The 24,049-nt window shown below is 43.2% G+C and overlaps 1 protein-coding gene across 10 annotated transcripts in view; it reads left to right on the forward strand.

Annotated features, from left to right (window-relative positions):
* MTMR3 (myotubularin related protein 3) overlaps positions 1-24,049 on the forward strand; it is a 208,749-nt gene that overhangs the window by 30,542 nt on the left and 154,158 nt on the right. For 7 of the 10 annotated variants that reach the window (XM_034790894.1, XM_034790900.1, XM_034790901.1 and 4 more), the window contains exon 2: positions 23,946-24,027. The exons of 2 other annotated variants lie outside the window; for them this stretch is intronic. The gene's annotated coding sequence lies outside the window, so the exon portion shown is untranslated. Of the gene's footprint in view, positions 1-20,662; positions 20,824-23,945; positions 24,028-24,049 lie in introns of all 10 variants that reach the window. One more of the 10 variants, XM_034790895.1, reaches the window with a different exon arrangement.

Consider the following 24,049-nt stretch of genomic DNA (forward strand, 5'->3'; position numbering starts at 1 on the left):
TGGTGGCACCTTAAAGACTAACAGATTTATTTGGGCATAAGCTTTCGTGAGTAAAAACCTCACTTCTCCGGATGCATCCGAAGAAGTGAGGTTTTTACTCACGAAAGCTTATGCCCAAATAAATCTGTTAGTCTTTAAGGTGCCACCAGACTCCTTGTTGTTTTCGTAGATACAGACTAACACGGCTACCCCCTGATACTTGACACCATGCAAGGTTTTGACAAAAATCAGTAGTTCACGGTGATATCCTGGTTACTAGTCCTTTGCTGAAAGCATTACTACTTAGCCCAGGGGTCGGCAACCTACAGCACGTGTGCCAAACACGGCACACGAGCTGATTTTGAGTGGCATGCTGCCTGCCCACTGAGAGGAGGAGGAGGGGCTGGAAAGTGCCATGCTGGGGGAAGAAGGGGGAGGAGGAAAGCTTGGCTGCTGCAGGACCAAGCTCCTGCCTCCTGCCCCAACAGGGGAGAGTGGTGGTGGGGGGTCCCAGCCCCCCGCCCCCACTCTCCACAGCAGGGGCAGGAGGCAGAAGACCTAAAAATATTACGTTAACATGTATTACTGGCACATGAAACCTTAAATGAAAGTGAATAAATGAAGACTCGGCACACCACTTGTGAAAGGTTGCCTGTCCCTGACTTAGCTTAAACTAGCTATCAGGTAATCGCCACAACTGTTTCAACTGAAGGTCTTGCACCAAAGTGAGATGAACTGGAAAGTCCTAGTACTACTGTCATGCTTTTTAAAAAGAAAATAGTTCTTGGTACAATAGTTAGGGATTTTTTTCCTGAAAGTTCACAGGCTGGAAAGAAACAGTATTTCATTCTGCAGGTCCACCAACCTGACAGTGAGAGATGAAACTTGCATATGGATGTGTGTCAGTATCATTTTTAAGGGAAAGGTAGCAGATCATGTATCCAGAATAAACCACAGTGATCCCATTTGTTCTAAGTTTATTTTTGCACAAAATGAATGGTATTACACTGAATAAATACACCATGAAATTTACACATTTAGCCAAAAGACATCACTAGTTAGTGGGAGTCAGGTCACCCACCCTCTTGCAAGGACTGGATCAGAGATTTGCAACCAATACTTCTTGTACATAAAACTACCTACAGATTGGGAGGGCAGATTAGAAGAATTTAATTTACTCTGGGATCTCTTCATTGCATTAACAGCTATTGTTAAAAGCTAGTCCTGACTCTCTCATGACTGACCTGCAACTTTGAAGAAAACTGGCTAGTTTCATTCTTTTGAATTTAAAGCATTGGACTTTCATACTTAGCAATTCCATATCCATCACACTATGTATTAATGTATGAATTCTGATAATTTTGTGAACATTGTATGTGACCTGGTCAGTGAGGTACAATTACTGCATAACTGGTGGATTATTGGAATTTCCTATATGAATGTATTGATTTGTCTTAACATGGGTCTGTGGGAAGAGGAAAGGAATGCAAGGGGTCTAGATAAGGACACCCCAGCACCCACTTGAAAAACAGGGCAAACTGTTAGCTTCAAGGTGCCAGTCTCCATCAAGATGCATGCCTTGTTTGCCAAACCTAGGAGCTTAGAGATCAAAAGAAAACACTTGCAAAGCCCTTCACGGAGCAGGGAGGGTGGCATTTGCCAGAAGCTGTCTAGGGAGATTTGCTGCCAGAGTGAGAAAGAGAGAGAGACTCTGTGGAGGGAGTCTAAAGCAATTAGGCCTTTCCGGATCCAGGGATTGGTAACCCTTAGGGCAGGGGCAGGCAAACTTTTTGGCCTGAGGGCTGCATTGGGTTTCTGAAATTGTATGGAGGGCTAGTTAGGGGAGGCTGTTCCTCCCCAAATGGCCAGGCATAGCCCAGCCCCCCCTTGCTTCTCGCCCCCTGACAGCCCCCCTGGGACCCCTGCCCCATTCAACCCCCCCATTCCCTGACTGCCCCTGGGACCCCTGCCCCCATTCAACCCCCCATTTCCCATCCTGGGACCACCCTGCCCTCTAACCCCCCCCCCAGACTCCCCTGCTCTCTATCCACTTCCCCCCCACCCCCTCCGCTTCCTGCCTCCTTACCACACTGCCTGGAGGCAGAGAGAGGTAGGGATGGGCCTTGGGAAAGGGGGTGGAACAGGGCATATCCCTTCCAGCCCCCTGCCCTGAGCCGCTCAGGGCAGGGGGCTGGGAGCACCCCAGCCCTCTGCCCTGCACCCCCCACACACCCTCCAGCCTTCTGCCCTGCACCCCCCCAACACCCAGCCTTGTGCCCTGCACCTCCACACCCCCCAGCCCTTGGCCCTGCACCTCCACACCCCCCAGCCCTAATCTCCCCCCAACACCCAGCCCTCTGCCCTGCACCTCCACACCCCCCTGGGACCCCTGCCCCTATTCAACCCCCTGTTTCCGGCCCTCTGACTGCCCTGACCCTATCTGCACCCCTGCCCCCTAAGCACCCCCCAAACTCCCCTGCCCTCTATCCACTACCCCCCCCTCCCCTTCCTGCCTTCTTACCACACTGCCTGGAGCATCGGTGGCTGGCGGCACTACAACCCCGTCGCCCAGAGCACCGGTTCAGGCTGGGCTCTGCAGCTAGGGTGACCAGACAGCAAATGTTAAAAATCGGGACTGGGGTGGGGGGGTAATAGGAGCCTATATAAGAGAGACCCAAAAATCGGGACTGTTCCTGTAAAATCTGGACATCTGGTCACCCTATCTGCCGCTGCACTGCCTCAGGAGCTTGCAGCCCTGCCACCCAGAGCATTGTGCCGGCAGCGCAGTGAGCCAAGGCTGCTGGGGAGGGGGAACAGCAGGGGAGGGGCTGGGGGTGAGCCTCCCAGGCCAGGAGCTCAAGGGCCGGGCAGGAGCATTCTTTGGGCTGGATGTGGCCCGCAGGCTTGCCCACCTCTGCCTTAGGGGAAAGCTAGATATGTTTTGTTGTTTTAAGATTTTTTTTCTGAACTGTTTTTGTTCTAAACAAATACTGTACTTTAAGGAGGCTGCCTGATCACTGTATAAACCACTAACAAGAATTTCAGGGTAACTGCTTGTTAGGCTTGCTAAGGAGATTACAGATTAGTACCAGGAGTCTACTACCTAGAATGGTGGTCCCCAAATTGTGGGATGCAACCCCATAGGGAGACATGGAGGAATGTTAGGGTGGGTATGGCGGGGCCCTGGCTAGCTCCCATGGGGGGTGGGGAGGGAGCACCACCCAGCCCTGTTCTGCCCCCAGGTCTGCCTTGCTTCTAGCCCTAGCTGCAGCTCCTGCCACCGCCTCGGCTCCTGGCCTTCGCCTCAGCTCTTGACCCCAACATTGGCCCAGCTCTGGCCCCAGCGGTCCCAGCCCCAGGCTCTGACCATGGCCCACTCCTGGCCCTGCTCCCAGTTCTGGCTTCTGGGCAGGGAGGGCGGGAGGAGAGACAGACATATTCTGTTATGGGTAAGGGGAAGTGTGACCAAAAAAGTTTGGGGACCACTGATCTAGACCCTGGTCTGAGAGTGGGGAGAATTCCCCCCAGAGCTAAATGATGACCAGAGGCCTGAGACCAGAAGGCGGGGAGGGTGCTTTCAAAGAAACCTGGAGGGGTCAGAGGTGCAATTAGGTTGGTAACTGTGATTCTTGGTAATACTATGCCAAGTTTCAAGTAGTTAAGATACTGAGAACTATATTATAATACAGATTCTTAATTTTACCTCTGTGCTTTTTTAATATGTTGCTCTATGTTAGGGCAAGAGAATGATAGTTTATGATTTTAGCTTGGGATTTTTAAAGGTGCTTTACTTCAGTGATATTTGGGGACTTAACTCCCTCACTCTCCTTTGAAAGGTCAAGCCCTAAACACTAATTCTGGAATGTGCCTTTCGTTTAAAACTCTGCTATGAAACTCAATAAAAATAAATAATAAAAATCCCTAGGTAGAGTCACTGTACCTTGTTAAAGAAATCCTGCAACTCTTGTTCTGTTTTTTAAATAAAGGAGTGTAACGCTACATTCAAGTGAACAATAACTTTGTGGGTATATGTTTGTGAGAGAGAGGAGGGGAAGTCACTAAGAAAACAAAACAAATTACTTGGTGTTCAGACTACAGTGGGTGCTTTTATAAAATAAAACATTAACAAGCTTCAGTGGACTGCTTTGTAAACCCTTTAACCTTTCATAAATACCAAGTAATTGGGCTACATGCAGAAATGAGGGTGGTTGGAGATGATTCACCTTCTGCCCCAAGAGCATATGATACATGTGTTAAGGTTGATTTAGTGATTAAAGAGTGTGATCTAGTTAGATGAGGATTCCTGTGCCTGCCCCCAGGCTCTTCACTCCAGCCTATGTGGATATATAGCCACACCCCTTTTTCATAACCATGCAGTCTGCTGCTCCCCCATACAGCCCCAGTCCAGTCTTTAAGCAGTATGAAGGGCCTTCAGCTGGTCTTTTGCACCACAAATGAATTTTAACTGGAGAAATTTAAAATACCTTAATAGTATCCGTATTAAAAAAACCTAGTTTTTAATCCAGTAAATGTTTTTTCATTGAAGTGTAGTATATAATTTAATACCTGTACGATCCTTGAGACATGTGAGTAATAAGAATGTAGTTTGCCATAGTTGCCCTGGATATTAATCCTTGTTTATTTTAGGGCTTGTGTATGCAGTGTGGCAATGTGTATGACAGGTCTGATTTCTGAAGTACACTGAAATGTTGTACATTAATTGCTCCATGTAGATCCTGCTGATGCGCACTAAAAATTCCCCAGTGTGTTAATGTAGCAATAGACAAGCCATCATTAAATGTATTGTGGCAGAATTCTGACCTTGTCCCCATGGGTCCTGCGCTTCTAGGCAGTATATGCTAGCCTCAGTGGCTCTCTGTGACTCTCCACGTAGCCCTTCTCTCTCTAGGGCCAGGGTTACAGTCTACTGAGCCCTTTTCATCATAAGCCAGCAAGAAGGTTGGTGAGAGAATTCCCATAGTCTCTGTTGTCCCTAGGGCTTGTTTTTAGAACAGTTTAGCCTCTTGTCCTGACAGGGGGCTGACTTCCCCTTCCAGGAGGTGTTCCTGTAGTGGTGGGTTGGGGGGAACTCAGGCCCACCCTCTACTCCAGGTTCCAGCCCAGGCACCCTAATGGTAGCAGCTGTTGGTAGCCAACCTTTCAGTAGCTGAGTTGCTACATTTCCCTGGGCCACTTCCCCACAGCTCTCCTGCTTCTCCCTTACCTTAGGGCTCCCTTAGCAATAACTTGAGGGTGTCTTCACTAACCAGTCCTTCAGCCACCCTGGCTCTCCTCTGCCTGACTGGAGTGAGCCCTTTTTATAGTATCAGCGGGCCCTTAATTAGAGTCAGGTGGTCATATTAGCTTAATGGCCTCACCTGACTCTTTGCAGGTTAATGTTCTCATTAGCCTGGAGCAGCCCCTGCTCTGGTCAGTCAGGGAACAGAAAACTGTTAATCCAGTGGCCAGTATATCTGCCTTCTGCTATTCTGCTGTACCCAACTGCCCTGGATCTATCACAGTATGTTCATCTCCCTAAAGTGTCATTCATGATCTTCTTAGAAGCCACTGAATGAAATGCAAGTTAATGAATAGCACAATAGAAACTGTTTCATTATATCTAGGATGGAAAAGAGCCATCTAATTCTTGGATGTGATGTCAGACTTGAGAGTCAGCCAATTAGAAACTTACTCATGCTTCCACTGCTCAAACAGCTGCCACTCTGGTGGCATTCCCAGGGCAAGCTGCTCAGCCTGCATTGACAGTTCAACCCAGGCTGCCAGAGTTTTAGCACAAAGCTGCTCTGGTGTCAGTTTTAAGAAGAGTTAAGAGGAATGCATGGTAGTATTGATCAGAAGCTTAAAGGAAGATGGCATCAAAGAGGGAATGGAGACATCTGTAGAGGAACAGGGAGGGTTGTATAAGCAGGTCATGTCTGTGAAAGTTTTAACATGGATCAAGCAAAAATAATGCCATTTTTTTCAATTATTAGTTATTCCATCATGATTTTTATAGTGTTAGGAGGCAAAGATAAAAAGCTGTCCCCCAAATCCACCCTCAAAATGTCCTATCTTTTTCATAATAGTATGACCTGTCTATACACTCTTCTTTTTACCAATAGTCATAGATAGACATTTTTATCTCAAATTAGTTTTTAGAGGTGAGAAGCTTGAAGTATGTACCTCTTTTTCTCAGAAGACTCTAACTTGAAACAGATATTATAGGTGGATTCGATAGCAACACATTGTTAAGGCTGACTGACATTTTCCATTATACGACCCTGTTTTCACTTGCTTACAACTTGTCAGAAATTGAGTTGTTCAGGCTGAAATTTTCAAAATTGGGTGACTGCCTCAGGTGGATTATATAAAAAATAAGGGTTCAGCAAACGTAGTCTAGCCATTCTGAGAATGAAGTTAGGAAAAAATGTTACAAAATTCTTATAATTGTGTTGAGACACTCCTGTCTAGTGCCCCTGTGCTTGGGAGCAGAGATTCAAAATTTGGCAGAGAAACGCCTTTTGTCATTCCTGAGAAAATCCACCCAAATTTGTCTGAATTGTTAGCCTCTGAAAATTTTCATTTGCCTGTGCTCAGTATACGTTTGTTAGAGACTAGCAGCAAAACTATCCAAATATTCCCTCTCCACTGAGCATGTTCCACCCCCAAAGAGGTTACTGGACATGCCCCAGCCTGGGACTGAGCAGAACATTTCCTGCAAATGCTCATCCTAGATGAGGGGCACGCTATACTGCCAGGCACCAGAACTGAGAGCAAGGTAATTGTATCTCCTGTCCTGTCAGTACTTCCACAGCTAGAGCTCCTGCAGTATTTGAGGAGAAGGATGCAGCCTGATTGTTGTGCAGGAGTGGAGAGGGGACAGATTGGTGGTGGGACAGGAATAGCAGGGGGTGGGAATAAGGATGGGGAACAGGAGCAGAAACAGAACAAATCTGGCTGGGGAGGAATAGAAGCAAAGGAGGATAGATACAGGGAAAGGGAGGTAGGAACTGACGGGATATGAAGGGGCGACAGGGTTTATATAAACACTCTTCTCCAGAATCTGGAATAGAACTCAGGGTTCTTGAGTCTCAGTGTTCCTCTTCTGTTAGCAAATATTTGTGAAACCCACTGTCAAAGTATATGTCTCATCTTCCTTTAGTGGCTGACCCACAAGGAGGATATCAACCTCCTCCTTCTCCTATGGCTTATGTGTTAGGGCCTGTAATGTAAATCTGAAGGTTTTTACCATACTGATAACTTGTGTGGGGTCATTGTGGTTCCATATGATATGGTTTTGTTTAAAAAAAAAAAAACAAAAAAAACCCCATGGTAAATTCATTTTAAAAAACTGCATTAAAAGAATATTAAAGTTGCAAAATCAAGCATTCAAAAATTAGGAATGCCAGAATTATAGTTGCTCATACAAATTTAATTTCAGCCCCCTTATGTGTTTGCATTATAATACAGCCGTTAATTACATGACTGATTTTTTCCACAGGACCTCTGCCTTTTTGAGTGCACAGGATGGGTGGTGTTCAGGGATTGAATCCGGGTCATGTTGTGAATGAGGCTATTGTCTGTAGGACCACTGCCTTATTTGTTGTGGAAACAGGAAATTATGAAGTGATTGGGGGAGGCAGTGGGGAGAGGGTTGGTCTCGTCTCATGGCTAAAGCATGTGATTGTCATCCTGGAGAACTGGAATCTATCCTAGCCTCTGCCATAAAGTTCCTATATGATGCTGGCCTAGTCATTTAAATAAAAATTTTCCACAGATGACCACTGTGTGTTCCTCATTTTTTGGATGCCTAACTAGAGACATTTGGGCATGTTTTGCAGAAGTACTGAGCACTCAGCTCTATGGGAGCTGTGTTTTTAACATCAAAGTGCTGCAAAAATGTGAAGTACTCTGAAAAAACCTAAATAGCTTGATTTGGGCACCCAAAATTAGTGGACAGTTGAGATAATTATTCTCTATATCTTAATTTCCTGTCTTTAAAATGGGGATAGTACCATCACTTTATCTCACAGAGATGTTGCAAAGATAAATTAATTAACATTTTTGAAGCACAATGGGGCTAAGGTGATGAGCATCATATGAAGCCCATGAGGAAATATCTTTATTCAGTGCAGAGTTTGAATAGTGTGAAGTAATTAAGGCATGGGTTCACACAGTGAATGATGAAGATAGAAAGAAATAGCTTCCCATTCAGTTAAGACCTGACCATCTAGTGCACTGAGTAATGCAGGTGTCCTGTGGAAAAAATTGTATGTGATCATTAAATACTTTAGGCATACACACAATAGGGCTGAATTAAAAGTTGTACAGGCAAACTTAATTTCTGGCATTCCTAACTTTTTGAGAGCTTGACTTCATAACTTTAGTATTCTTTAAAAAAATTTTAATGTACATAAAACAGAAATTGAATTAATCTGGAAATGTGTATTATGGTGAGTCGTTGCAGTCTCATTAATATACAGATTCATAGATTTTTTCATGCAGTCAGCTTTGTGCCTCCCTCCATGTATATTTGCTTCTATTGTGATAGTACCCATAACAACACCAACTTGTAGTCCAAAAATGCATCACAAAAGCATGTCCACCCAACCCCGGATCCTTTCCTGTGCAGCAGGTTCTACATGTTAGTGTTCAGATTTGTTGAGCTGCTGTCTATCAGGAAGTGAAATCTGGAAGCAGTGAGTACGCCTCTGTGTCATGTCTTTCCCAGTAGATCTGATATCCTTGGTGCTGAAATGGTAGCTGGAAGAAATTAATACATTGTTTACTAATTTTAATGTTATATTGAGATTGAACATAAAAATTGTTGGTAGCGGAAGTGCTAGTCTATGATTTAAACCAGGGGTCTCAAACTCAGTTTACCTTAGGGCCAGTGCCAGTCTTCAAATCCTCTCAGCGGGCCAATAATGTCACTGAAGATGGTGTTCACGCTACCTCCCGGCCCGTTTCCCACCCTTTTCCCTTGCTCCCTTGGCCTCATACCACCCCTGCTGACTCTGCCCGGCGACTAGTGATGCTGACTCTGCTTGGCGACTAGTGATTGTATCTGTCTCTCTCCCCCAGCCAATGAGAGCTGTGGGGGGCGGCACATGGCTGCATGGACCTCTCCACCGCAGCTCTGCCAGCAACAGCAGGGATAGGGAACCACCTGCAGGGAGCCAAGCTGCCTGAGGTTAATGACACGTGCTGAGTGCAACCCCTGGGAGGGTTCCAGGAGCAGCAGGATGGAGCAACATTGGGAGGAGGGGCATGTGAATCTCTCCTCTCTCCCTCCCCCCCCTTTGGTCGGCAGCCCTGAGGATGAAAGAACTTTTTTAAAAGTTTCCGCGGCCTGCAGTGGGGAGGTTCTTGGGCTGCAGATGGCCCGCGAGCCAGGATTTTGAGACCCCTGATTTAAACAATTATACTAATGGAGGTTGTATTTTGAGAGAAAATGACAAGATTATAGGAAAATGCAGTTGTACAGGTACACCTCTACCCCGATATAACGCTGTCCTCGGGAGCCAAAAAATCTTACCACGTGTTATAGGTGAAACCGCGTAATATTGAACTTTCTTTGATCCGCCGCAGCGTGCAGCTCCCCCCCCCCCCCCGAGTGCTGCTTTACCGCGTTCTATCCAAATTCATGTTATATCGGGTCGCGTTATATTGGGTTGGAGGTGTATCACAATTTCAGATCCAGTTGACAAAAGTATACTTCTAGGTGAATGGAAAAGAGATGCAGTCCATGTGGTATTTTAAGGAGCTAATCTGTTCATTGATTCTAATTTAGTTTACAGTCTACTTAGAAGATTTTTCATCCAGGATCATTACTTGGCATGCTTTAGAACAATGGTTCTCAAACTGTGGGTTGGGATCCCAAAGTGGACCTTGAGCCCATTTTAATGGGGTCACCAGGGCCAGGATTAGACTCCCTGGGACTGAACCTGAAGCCTCAGTGCTTTAACTGAGGGCAGTGGGGCGTGGGCTTGGGCTCTACCTGCGCCGCTTCACCGCACTACCTCCCTCCCCTGGTCATGTAGTAATTTTTATTGTCAGAAGTTTGAGAACTGGTACTTTAGAATATAATATTTGGGTGGTAGATTGTTCCCAGGGAAATACTGTACAAACATTGTTGGTTTCTGATGTAGATCCAGAAATAAGAGTACTAAATTTATATAGAAAAATTAAAACCAGGGCTAAGTAATTTTAGTGTATTATTGGATGTGTGGTGATGTTTCTGCAGTGCTGTTTTGCTTATATATAATAGAAGCAATTTTTCTTAAAATTCTGATATACTGTATGTTTCAGAGGGGTAGCCGTGTTAGTCTGCATCAGTACACCCTAATTGAATTGGCCTTGTTAGCACTGACCCCCGACTTTGGTAAGGCAACTCCCATCTTTTCATGTGCTATATATTTATTCCTGCTTACTGTATTTTCCACTCAATGCATCTGATGAAGTGGGTTATATCCCACGAAAGTTTATGCCCAAATAAATTTGTTAGTCTCTAAGGTGCCACAAGGACTTCTTATTGTTTTTACTGATATACTGTACTTCCTCAGGAACCCGCTGGATTACTTTCACTTAGAGATGGGTCTGCAAGTTCTTATGCCAAACAAAATAAAAGACTGTTGGAGTATGCAGTCTGAATTCCTATTCTTATTTATTCTTCATTTGTGTCAATGGAGTTTGAAGGATTCCTTGTAAGTCAGATAAGATCCTCACAGGTTACTTAGAAAACCCTAGTTTGTGTCTCTTTCTTTTCTGCTTTTTGTCTGTGGATTTATAGGAGAGGAGGTTGATAGTTTTAATAACTTGTTGCTGAAATGTAATCCTACAAACTGGCAAAATAATAAAGGAGTCTGGTTTTAAATCAAATTTTAAATCAGTTTAAATCAAATTTCTCCAGATAATATATACCATACACTTGGAAATAAAGGCAGACATTTTGTAAATAAGAATCTTTCTCAAAAAAGTGCAGTATGCCCTTTTTTAATGTGGAGTGGCCTGTGTTATTTTGTTGTACTGCATCTCCTAATGCAAAGTTGTGGCAATGTCTCACTGTATGAGCTTTAAACAGGGACTTTTTGTCCTCATTATTTCATATAAACAGGATCTGAATTTATTTTCCAGTGCCATGTCCATATCATTCAATAACCAGGATGAAATACAACAAGATGTCACATTGCAAATGCATATAAAACATAACAAGACCAAATGTTGCTGACTTAGAGTCTTATGCTGCCACCAGTGAAGTCAGTAGTTTGCTGTTGTCTTCACCAGCAGCAAACCATTAATTGTAATACCATTTTTTGTGAGTTTTATACCCAAAAATGGAATAAAATTGGTGAACATTGGGAGGATGGCTGTAAATGTTTAACCTATAGCATTAATATATAGAAAATTCTCATTTTGAGTTCTCTTACGATGAAATCCAGAAGCATGATGAGTGCCTGCCAGAAAGGAGGTAGAGGCTATGTATTGTGCCCTAAAGCGTGGTCTCTGATGGACTAGTGAGGGAATTTGATTCCATAGTTGAGGTTCTTCCACTTATAAAGCTTTGCCTTGATTCTCAGATACTTAAATCTAAGCATTTTAAAGTTATCCTAGACTAATTTTAGCTGCCATGATAATACATGGTGGGGTGAAGTGGAGAGGTCATTTCTCAGATAGTTGTGACTTAAATCATAGTTTTGCAGATAAAAAGCAAAACCTTGATTGCACCCATAAGTGAATAAGAATCCACTTATTAAGAATAAGAATCCAGTCTTAGGAGTTGGAGGATTCATGTAATATGCTATCTGTGGATAACAAGCAGCCACATTCTGCACTTCAAAAATAATTTATCAGAAAAATAAACCTCACTGTTTCTTGACCCATGTTACTCTTTAAAATGTACACACTCAACTTGAATTTGGACCAAATTTGGCTTAATAAAAAAAAAATCCAATAGAAATATTTTCAATTAAAAAAATAAACATATCATTCTCTTGCAATGTTGGTAACAAACATTGAAGCCTAAGAACCTGAGAGTTAAATTCACTGTGAACAGTGAAACTGACTTCATTGATTTTCATTGTCCAAAGAGAGTGGCAAAAGTACACAAAGAACATAAATAGGGAAAAGTAAATTGGATTTTAAAAATTTGTTCACTTTTAATTATTTGAGGTGTTGCATAGGTAAAGAAATTGTTTTACAATATATGATGTTTAAATTGACAGTGCCCCTTTCAGGTGACCTTCAGTATAAGCTTGGCATTATGGCCGGACCTGCAGTATTTTGCTGGTATTCTGTTCCATCTAGCTGATATTGGTTTCCACAGCTTTGCTCTAAAATTAGTACACACATTAATTAATATACTACTAGCCATAGGTCAATAGGCATATGAAGGGTGGATCCCTACCATTGAGGACCAGAGACTGTCCTCATGAGATGTCGTGGTGGGCATGTGCTATAAACCACTGAATCATAGAATCATAGAATATCATGGTTGGAAGGGACCTCAAGAGGTCATCTAGTCCAACCCCCTGCTCAATGCAGGACCAATTCCCAACTAAATCATCCCAGCCAGGGCTTTGTCAAGCCGGGCCTTAAAAACCTCCAAGGAAGGAGACTCCAGCACATCCCTAGGTAACGCATTCCAGTGCTTCACCACCCTCCTAGTGAAATAGTGTTTCCTAATATCCAACCTGGCCCTCCCCCACTGCAACTTGAGACCATTGCTCCTTGTTCTGTCATCTGCCACCACTGAGAACAGCCGAGCTCCATCCTCTTTGGAACCCCCCTTCAGGTAGTTGAAGGCTGCTATCAAATCCCCCCTCATTCTTCTCTTCTGGAGACTAAACAATCCCAGTTCTCTCAGCCTCTCCTCATAAGTCATGTGCTCCAGACCCCTAATCATTTTTGTTGCCCTCCGCTGGACTCTTTCCAATTTTTCCACATACTTCTTGTAGTGTGGGGCCCAAAACTGGACACAGTATTCCAGATGAGGCCTCACCAATGTTGAATAACGGGGAACGAGCACGTTCCTCGATCTGCTGGCAATGCCCCTACTTATACAGCCCAAAATGCCGTTAGCCTTCTTGGCAACAAGAGCACACTGTTGACTCATATCCAGCTTCTCGTCCACTGTGACCCCTAGGTCCTTTTCAGCAGAACTGCTACCTAGCCATTCGGTCCCTAGTCTGTAGCAGTGCATGGGATTCTTCCATCCTAAGTGCAGGACTCTGCACTTGTCCTTGTTGAACCTCATCAGGTTTTTTTGGGCCCAATCCTCTAATTTGTCTAGGTCCCTCTGTATCCGATCCCTACCCTCTAGTGTATCTTGCCAGCAAGTTAAAAAAGTATGGATTGGATTAATGGACTGTAAGGTGGATAGAAAGCTGGCTAGATTGTTGAGCTCAACCAGTAGTGATCAACGGCTCATTGTCTAGTTGGCAGCTGGTATCAAGCGGAGTGCCCCAGGGATCGGTCCTGGGGCTGGTTTTGTTCTAAATCTTTATTAATGATCTGGAAGATGGGATGAATTGCACCCTCAGCAAGTTCGCAGATGACACTAAGCTGGGGGGAGAGGTAGATACACTGGAGGGTAGGGATAGGGTCCAGAGTGACCTAGACAAATTGGAGGATTGGGCAAAAGGAAATCTGATGAGGTTCAACAAGGACAAGTGCAGAGTCCTACACTTAAGAAGGAAGAATCCCATGCACTGCTACAGGCTGTGGGGCTAAGCAGCAGTTCTGCAGAAAAGGACCTGGGGATTACAGTGGACGAGAAACTGGATATGGATCAGCAGTGTGCCCTTGTTGCCAAGAAGGCCAACAGCAGACTGGGCTGTATTAGTAGGAGCATTGCCAGCAGATCGAGGAACGTGCTCGTTCCCCGTTATTCAACATTGGTGAGGCCACACCTGGAGTATTGCATCGAGTTTTGGTCCCCCCACTAGAGAAGGGACGTGGACAAATTGGAGAGAATCCAGCGAAGGACAATAAAAATGATTAGGGGGCTGGGGCACATGACTTACGAGGAGAGGCTGAGGGAACTGAGGTTATTTAGTCCGCAGAAGAGAAGCGTGAGGGGGGATTTGATAGTAGCCTTCAACAATCTGAAAGGGGGGTTCCATAGAGGATGGAGCTCAGCTGTTCTCACTGGTGGCAGATGACAAAACAAAAAGCAATGGACTCTAGTTGCAGTGGGGGAGGTCTAGGTTGGATATTAGGAAATACTATTTCACTAGGAGGGTGGTGAAGCACTGGAATGGGTTATCTAGGGAGGTGGTGGAATCTCCATCCTTAGAGGTTTTTAAGACCTGGTTTGATAAAGCTTTGGCTGGGATGATTTAGTTGGTGTTGGTCCTGCTTTGAGCAGGGGGTTGGACTAGATGACCTCCTGAGGTCTCTTCTTTGATTCTATGAGAAGCCAGCTTCGCAGACTCATCTGCTGTGGTGAGCAGTGAGATTCTTACCAGAAGGGCTTGTAAAATGTATCAGATACTTACAAACTGAGAAATACAAAATAAAAAATGGGGATGGATGCAGTGCTTCAGCAACAAGATTCAGCATTTGACACCTTCGTGAATAGCCCAGTTACCTTGCCATCATCTACTGGGAAATGGGCTAGGACAGGGGTAGGCAACCTTTCAGAAGTGGTGTGCCGAGTCTTCATTTATTCACTCTAATTTAAGGTTTCGAGTGCCGGTAATACATTTTAACATTTTTAGAAGGTTTCTTTCTATAAGTCTATATTATATAACTAAACTATTGTATATAAAGTAAACAAGGTTTTCAAAATGTTTAAGAAGTGTCCTTTAAAATTAAATTAAAATGCTGATCTTATGCCACCAGCCTGCTCAGCTCGCTGCCAGCCTGGGATTCTGTTCACCTAGGCCGGCAGCAGGCTGAGCAGGGCCTATGGCCGGGACCCCAGACCTGTGGGGGGGGCGTGTTTCAGGGGTCAGGGCAGAGGGCTGGGGTGTGTGTGGGGGAGGTTCAGGGATCAGGGCAGAGGACTGGGAGTGTGGGGGGGTGCAGGGCAGGAGGGTGGGGGGGTGGGGGGTGGGGGGTTCAGGGCAGAGGGCTGGGGGTGTGGAGTGGGTGCAGGGCAGAAGGCTGGGTATGTGGGCGGGTTCAAGAGTCAGGGCAGAGGGCTGGGAGTATGGGGGGTGCAGGGGAGAAGGGTGAGTGTGTGTGTGAAGGGGTGCAGGGCAGAAGGCTTGGTGTGTGTTAGGAGAGGTGCAGGGCAGAGGGCTAGGGTGTGTGGGAGGTGCAGGGCAGAAGGCTGGGGTGCTTGGCTCGTGGGGGTGCTCCCAGCCCCCTGCCCTCAGGGCTGGAAGGGATATGCCCTGTTCCACCCTCTTCCCCCAGGCTCCGTCCCTACCTCTCTCTGCCTCCTCTACGGAGCTGTGTGCACGCTGCCGCTCTTCCCCCTCCCCCTTGCTAGGGCCATCAGCTGATTGGTGCAGGGACGGAGAGGAGGAGGAGGAGAGGCAGGAAAGCACCATGCTGGGGGAAGAAGCGGGGGAGGGGGGAAGCTTGGCTGCTGCAGAACCAAGCTTCTGTCTCCTGCTCCCGCAGGGGCTGAGTGGGGATGGGGGCTGGGACCGCGGCAGGGAGCTGCGGGCCACTCAAAATCGGCACGCGTGCCGTAGGTTGCTGACCCCTGGGCTAGGATTTCTACTATGATGCTGTCCCTGGACCCTAATTGTGGACTCTGTCTTTCATATAACCCCTTGGCAGGTAAATGTCAGAAATCTAAGTTTTCCCAGAAATCTAAGTCTTCCCTCCCTCCTCACTTTCCTTTTTTCTGCCAACTCAGGTAGACGAGATGGCATTGGTCACACTCAACTCATATTTGTGAAGTGTTCTTCACAACCATAAGGACTAGAAGCTTAATTTTTGTTTTGAACGAAATGATAAATTCTAAACAAATAGATATCAAGGTGGCAGATATCAAGGTATGCGTCCGAAGAAGTGGGCTGTAGTCCGCGAAAGCTTATGCTCTAATAAATTTGTTAGTCTCTAAGGTGCCACAAGTACTCCTGTTCTTTTTGCAGATATCAAGGTGTTGGTTCTAGACCGGGTATTTCCATACCAGCCTTTTGCTGGTAGGTGTCTGAAATTTGAGGTCCGCTTTCCACCCTACTCCTTCTGGCTGATGGAATAGAGAATGTATTTTTTTCTTAAACTCCCTCCTCCTTCCCACACACTCCAGAGTTTCCTGACTTATAGGGGAGAGGGTCGTCTGCTAGTCTTTGAATTGTCCTCAACAAGAAAATACTGAAAAACATGCTGTACCTAAATAGGCTGGCCTGAATATGCATTATATGCCCACTGTTGGCCAGCCAGCCATATTTACTCAAAGGTATAGCTCCATCAAGGGTAGCATCCGCACCTAGTCAACCCCTCTGAAGTGCTAAGGTCATTTATATTAAGAAACCAGAAACATAGATGTGGATTATTCAGCTTCTTTTTGCCTCTATATCAAAAGTGGTCTTGCCTTTTTTTAGTTAAAAACATATGCAGTTATGTAGGGAAAGTAAAAATGGACAAATGTTTCCTTAGCTATCATTTGCAATTCATATTTCCTGTAAATTTCATAGTAATGTTTAACTACACATATAGCACATTCCCTAAATTCAGAATTTCATGATAGATGAAATCATGGTTCTTAACATCTGGGTTGTGACGCCAAGGATGACTATGAGTAGATTTCAGGGCGTCATGACCCCCTTCCTTTCTTTATTGCTAGGTGAGAGGGGAGTCCCAAAACATATGGAAGGGAGGGAGGTTCCAAATCTTTTCTGTTGTAACATGAGGGTCACAGAATGGATAAAGTTGAGACCCACTGGACTTAATGTTCCACAAAAAGCTAATTTGATTTATTGCATAGGGCTGTAAGAGCACTTGAGAATATTTAATTGATAAATATTACAGTTTATCAAAGATAAATAATCCAGTCGGTATCTTTAAAAAAAAGTCTCTAAATACATATTTACTTAGCCCTAATTGTTCAAGTAATAGCTGCTTTCAACTACCTGAAAGGGAGTTCCAAAGAGAATGGATCTAGACTGTTCTCAGTGGTAGCAGATGATAGAACAAGGAGTAATGGTCTCAAGTTGCAGTGGGGGAGGTTTAGGGTGGATATTAGGAAAAACTTTTTCACTAGGAGGGTGGTGAAGCACTGGAATGGTTTACCTAGGGAGGTGGTGGAATCTCCTTCCTTAGAGGTTTTTAAGGTCAGGCTTGACGAAACCCTGGCTGGGATGATTTAGTTGGGGATTGGTCCTGCTTTGAGCAGAGGGTTGGACTAGATGACCTCGTGAGGTCCCTTCCAACCCTGATATTCTATGAAATAATGAGTCTTCAAGAATCACTTAAACTGAATCCACATATGTAAATTTGAGTACATAAATATGCATTTTGCAAAGGTGCCCTAAACACACTTTTTAAAAGTACCATTGGAAGGTTTGGAAACTTACCTTAATTCCATTCCCACAGAAATGGAACACATACACAAACTGTTTAAATATTAAAGGTTTGATTACGTTTTCTGAATCCAGAAAATTTAGATTTTACACTGATACTCTGTTCAGTCTAAATTCCTGACTTAATTAATTTAGCTCAGTTTACAGATGTTTGTATATTATTATAGGTACAAATGATTTCCCCTTTCTCTGCCTATGTTGTCATTTATAGGGTCCCTTGTATGTTTAAATTGTTGACTACTGATAACTATTTTGTTTTTTACCTGCAGTACCTACTGAATGTGTATTTTGGTTGAAGAATTCCACATCCAGATTTGTTATTTAAAAATGATATAGTCAGTTTGTGACGTTTGCATCTGAAAATGTTGTACTTTTTCCTATTGCAAGTAAACTGTAAGATTATTGTAAATAAAAGAGATGGGAAAGAAAAAAAAGCACTTATTTTTCTTTTTTCAGTTTCCTTCCATTGTGCATTTTGTGTGTAGTAAGTTTAACTAATGATAGAGCATGCCTTTCTTTCAGCCTGCAAGAGGGGTTGTTTACCAGTGATAGCAGCAGCAGAGTTTAAACTGAAGCTGTAGGGTGACAAGTAAGCAGCAGGCAGCTTTGTGCACAGCGAGAAAAGAAAACTGGTTAGCCTTAGCACAGTTAACTTGAGCTGATATTGCTCTCAGGTTTGTCTTAAAGATCTTTCAAAGAGAAGCAGAGGAGCAGAAAAAGTGTGTGTGTGTGTGTGTGTGTGTGTGTGTGTAACAGGGTTAAAAAAATAACCAGGACAGGTTTAAAGAGTGCTATATCAGAAAAGAAAAACAGAAGTTGACACTGTCTTTATGAAAAACTTTTCCTTGTATGCTTATATATGACAAGGTCACATGCATACATTTCTGTTTAAAGGAGATAACAGATACTTCTGGTTAAAAGAAATGTTCCTGCAGGGCATTTAGAATTAAAGCAGGCCAAGCAAGTGATGGTGGGCTCTTGGCCTTTTTATTGTAAGGGTGGATGACACTATGGAACAGGTATTTGGACTGATTTCTAGCAAACAGAATGGTTTTAGGGATCTTAATAGAACCAGCCTGTTGCTTGGTTAATTTCCAAAATGCAAAATTTTACTACTAAGTTAATCAGGATGGTAGATGCTCTTGTGATTTCACACTTACTGGCTGTTTCTACTAACTTTTTCCCTGTGAAAGTGACTCTTAACTAATGCAAGGGAAGAGAGAATTTTTGTTTTAAAATTTTATGAAAAGAGAATCCAAACTGTTTTTTTTCATTTGTTAGCTTTTGACTGCTTTTCATCCAGCTTTCTTGTCTGTGTATTGTGATTGTGACTAAAACAATGTAAATGCACAGTACTATGTAAATACTTTGTAGTGGCTTTGGCCAGGTCAAGCATACTTTTTCCATCTATGCTTACAGACAGTGGCAACCTTTTCTTTCTGTTATGGTCCTTGCTCCAGTCAGATGTCTTTGTCAGCTCCAAGTTGCATCACTGAAACGTGCTGTTGATGGGGCTGGCTATACCTGAAGACAACTTAGAAGATTTTTCTGGTACAAAAGACAGCTCTGTACTTCCTTAACAGTTCCATGCAGGGAGCAGGAGGTGTATGGATTGTACTGGCATTCAGTTTGTTTCCGAGTGTAATTCAGGGTGTTGATTTTGAACTATAAATCCTGCTATGGTTTGGGTATTGAAATGCAGATTCTCAGCTGGTATAAGTGGATTTATACCAGCTGAGTATCTGCAACGGGTACGTGAAACACTGCCTTTCTCTCTCCTTGTTTTATCTTGACATTTGGCAGCAGTTGTCATACTCAAACTACCTGTCCCCAGATTCGTACTGCGGAATGATAGGGCAGGACATTCTCAGTAGTGGACCTTCAGTTGTGGAATTTCTCTTTCACTAAGCAGCACCGCAGTCTGATACAGCCAGCTTAATTTTCAAGTCATGCTCATCTGTTTGTTCAAGCTTCTTCACGGAGGTGTTGAGAAAGTATTCTTTAATTTGATGGATGGTACAGATTTTCACAGAAGAAGTCCACTGAGAAAATTAATTAGAAAAATACTAAGGAAAATACTACACTAGGAAAGTGCAGTAATGAATTTCATTATCCTAGAAAATATTTTTACAATATTTCTTAGCATATCTGAATATTTAAAAACTAGCTGTATTAGCTCCCACTTTAAAAAGAGATCAGAGGTCAGATTGTTCAGTTTCATTCAGAGGGCCAGAGTTGGTAAACCAAGATATGATTAGTTCTTAAAGAGGAAGCTTTTCCTTACTGGAAACCTGGTTGTGTCCTTATTTAAAAAGAATAATTAGAGTGTGCTAGAAGAGGACGCAAAGTACATATGTCTATTGTGTATACAGCATGAGTTATAGGGTGATTGATTACTTCACATGTTGTAGAACAGCTCTAGGAAGCGGAGTTACTTTGAACACTGGACGTCCCTAACAGTAACTTTGACTGTACAATTAAATTATTATGCATCTTCTGTAAATCACTTTGTGATGTTTTAGCATATTATTTATTGATCATCTTATAGGTGCACTATACCATGCAAACACACTAAACAAATTGCAGTGGTTCACCAAATCTTAACAGTTTTCTCTCCCCCTTAGACTCTAATTGAAATTAAAAAGGGACAGTGCAAGCAACATCCAGAGTGATTGACAGCTTTATAAAGTTCCAGTGCTCAATCACATCGCTTGAAATGATTAACATTCCTAACCCTCTAACTTAGAAGAGTGTGCCTTATCCATTGAGTAATGTAAGTAATAGCCTGAGATTGTACCACTGTAAAAATGTGAGCTATGTGTTGTTCAGCATTTGTGAAAATCAGGCCACTTATTTAGGTGCCTGAATATACATTTATAAGCCCCTAACTGTAGGCAACCATTTTTTTTAAAAACTTGGCCTAAACCCATCCTCACAAAAATAGCTCTATGAGGAAAGCTCCTATAGGCAACTTAGCACCAGGTACTAACAAAGTCCAGAGGACTCCTCAGAACAAAGTGGCTTCAGAGGCCCAGCATTCTTAATTTAGTTCATTTTCAGATATATCATATTGGGTTACTTTGTTTTAGTCCCACTTCTGGGTTCAAGTGAAATAAAAGCTACAGGAAGTCTGCTCTGGTATGCACTGCATGCTGCTACTGCAGAGAGAAGCATTTTAGTAAATCTCTATGTTCATCCAGTTCACAGAACGGAAGAGGACACAGAGTGGAAGAGGACACGAAGAGTGGTATTGGAGAGATGGAAAAGACAATGGTTACTAGTGGGCCTGCAAGTAGCAAGCTGCTCCTCCCTCCTCCCCTGATCCTGCTCTATAGGTTGATCATATTTTTAGAGAGAAAAAGTGAGACACTGTGGTTGGGGGCAGGGATGGCACAGGGAACTACTTTGGTGGGGAATGAGGGAGGTTGGTGGAGAAGTGGGAAGAAAAAGGGGTATCGTCTTTCCTCTCCATCTTCCTTCCCCTCTCAGAATGCAAAGCTGGGACACTACACAATAACGGTCAGGGTGGGAGAAAGTGTTTGTCCCTCTTTCCACTCCTTTACTTTTCTCTCATACTTTTACCTCTCTCCCTTCATCTTAAGCTCTGCCCCACTTTGTCCTTTAATTGTTTCTGTCGGTCCTCCCCACCCCCCACTGATCGCCAATTGACTCCATTTGCCCCTATTAACCCATCCTGTCCTCTTCTCACCTTAGAGTCTTCCCAAACCCCTTCAGTTCCCTCCAACCTAATCACCATGTGCTCAAAAACATTTATATACCTATACGCTAAGTTCAGATCCCCTCTTCTCCTGTCTACAGCTCAGAACTACTCACACAGTTCTGAAACTTTTCCTACGTGACATCCCCAGGCTCAGAATGCCAACACAGTGTGAAGAGAGCAGAGAGGGAGAACACAGAATAGAATAGAGGACGAGGGAAAAGGAGAAACAACAGAATAGATTAAAAAAGAGTAAATTAGACCTCCAGTGCCCAGTGGATCGGCAGTGCGTGTCAGGGAAATTATATCCCACTTTGTACACAACTGCTCACATTCACAATACAATATTCTGTTGGCTTCTAAAGTATTGAATCAATGAAAACCGCAAATCATGAGAGAGGATGTGAAATTTCACAGGGGAAGTGAAAGATTCTTCCATTTTTCTGCCCTAATGGAAGCTTGAAGCTGTTGGGGTGTTTTCCCCAGTGTTGAGATGGATGCAGGAGAATCCTGGTACACGGGGTCTTAACTCCAAATAGAGTTTTTCTCTAAAGTATCAAAGTAAAGTGGATCTTAGTGTAATCCCATTTAAGGCTGAAATAATTGTTTAGCATATGATTATTTGCGGCAGATTATCAATTTGGAAAAAATATAGATACTTTCTAATGAAGGATTCTGCCTTTGCTCTCCCTTTCCATTGCAATGATAAATTTCAAACTGCTTCTAGCTGTTAGATAATATGACAGTGGCTGTGCTTTTGTCTGACTCTTCTCTCATTTGAATCTTTGCTTGCTGCCTGAGACTTCAGAATTTTCTCCATTGGCAGTTACTTCTGAGTTCCATTTCTTAGGGAGATGTGAGAGGTAATCTCAAATTTCAACCAGAGTGCAAAGATAAATCAAGATAATCATATTAATCAAATGACTTTTTTAAAAATGTGGATTAATGCCCAACCCTAACTAGGAATTGCTGGGAGTTTAGGAAACAATCATATCTCCATTTTCACAGAGTTCTACAGAGAGCCAAATCAGTCACCACTAATGCTTTGAGATTAGCAATGCCTGGATTTAATCTTGAGTAACTGTTGAAAGAGGCTTCACCAAGACAAAACCTTGTAAAAGCTCTTGAATTTGTAGACATAAAATATATTTTTTTCTTGGTGAAGCTGATCATCTAGGAAATTTTGTAGAAAGACAGGAATCCAAGTGAAGTAAAAGGCTCTTTAGGTAGTATCTGAGTTACAGAAATTGCCTAAAACCTGAGTTTGGAGGAGGAAATGCAGTGTGGCTGAATGCTCTTTGTTCATTCTCTGTCACCCGATTTGTTCATGTGTATATGTCTAGCTACTGGCCCAATGGACACTATTTTCTAAACTGGGAAACCAACTCCCTAACTAATCCAGGGAGGTGCATCACAGAGTAGAACAGTGCTGGAATAAAATAGTAACTATTTCCTGGAAAGCCTCCTACTTTCCCTCCCTATCTATGTGTTTTAGGGTTTTCTTTAGATAGCAGCCTCAATATATCCAGTTGCAGGAGAAACTCTTGGGTATAGGCCTGCAGATTCAAGGGTCTCTTATCTGCTGCTGTGGTTTTCAGCTCAGCCACAAGACCACATGGAGCCCAATTCCAGAGCTTTCACCATTCCAAGGAATATGTAACCTTCTGATGTTTTGAGGACTTGGAATAAGAAGCTGTGAGGGGAATAGGAGTAAAAGGAAACAAGAGCAGGGGAGAAATAAACAGAAAAGAGGGAAAGTTGAGAGTAAGGAAAACAAAGTGGACAAACAAAGGAGAAAAAGTGGCAAGTGTGCCATTACATGGACAAAAAGAAAGGGGGGAGGTGCCCATTTACCATACTTCCAAGGGATGTGTGTGTGTGTGAGCCACTCCATTAAAGTATTTAAAAATAAGAACAAAATAAGGAACTTCTTATATGAAACCATATTTACATAACATTAGGTTGCAACATAACATGGCGCAATGAAAGCAGAAATGCTATACTTGAGCAAGCAAAAAACCCCCAAACCCTTTCTTAAAGATGATTGTCAAAGAAAGAAACAAAATTATGCATCTTCTTTTTTGCTTCTTCATGATGAAGGCTAAACAAGATTTGGGTTTGTTGTTTTTTTTTTTCCTCCAAAAGCTCTTCCCCTCACTTTGTCTTGCCTTGTAAATATTAGGAAAGTAAAATCTTGCCTTTTGATTTTTTGCTGGAAGTTTCTTTGGAGGTTCAGAGAAGTGGATTGGGAGCTTCCCGGGCCTTTAATTGACAGGGCAGATGTAGGGTTACCAGATAGCAACTGTGAAAAAACGGGACGGGGGTGGGGGGTAATAGGCACCTATATAAGAAAAAGTCCCAAAACATGGGACTGTACCTTTGAAAACAGGACATCTGGTTACCCTAGGCAGATGGGTTAAATTTTTAACTAAGATATCTTTTCTCCCAACAGTTTGTCAGAATTTGAATTAAATAGATGTTAACAAAGGAATGATTAACTAAAAATTCCATCTGTTCATAGTTCACTTCCATGGTGTTTGTGATGTCATAATGCTACTATTTCTTCAGTTCTCTATAGAGTCTTCCAGGAAAAACATGACAAACAAGACCTAAATTTCTAAATGTAATAAATAACTAGAATAAAAACAGTTTGGCAGGTGGGTGAGGGTGAGTCTTTCATAACTTCTTTATATATCTGAAAGAAGAAAAACAAGAGAGAAACAAACTTATTTCTTTTCCTTTACAAGTCATCTTTAACTTTTTAGGGCTCAATCCTACAGACTCTTGCTCATACGAACAATCCCATTGAAGCCATTGACAGTACTTGTTGAAGTTGGACTTCTGCAGGTGAGTAAGGTTTTGTACAATC

Source organism: Trachemys scripta, chromosome 15 (genome assembly GCF_013100865.1).
Source record: "Trachemys scripta elegans isolate TJP31775 chromosome 15, CAS_Tse_1.0, whole genome shotgun sequence".
Lineage (NCBI taxonomy): Eukaryota > Metazoa > Chordata > Testudines > Emydidae > Trachemys > Trachemys scripta.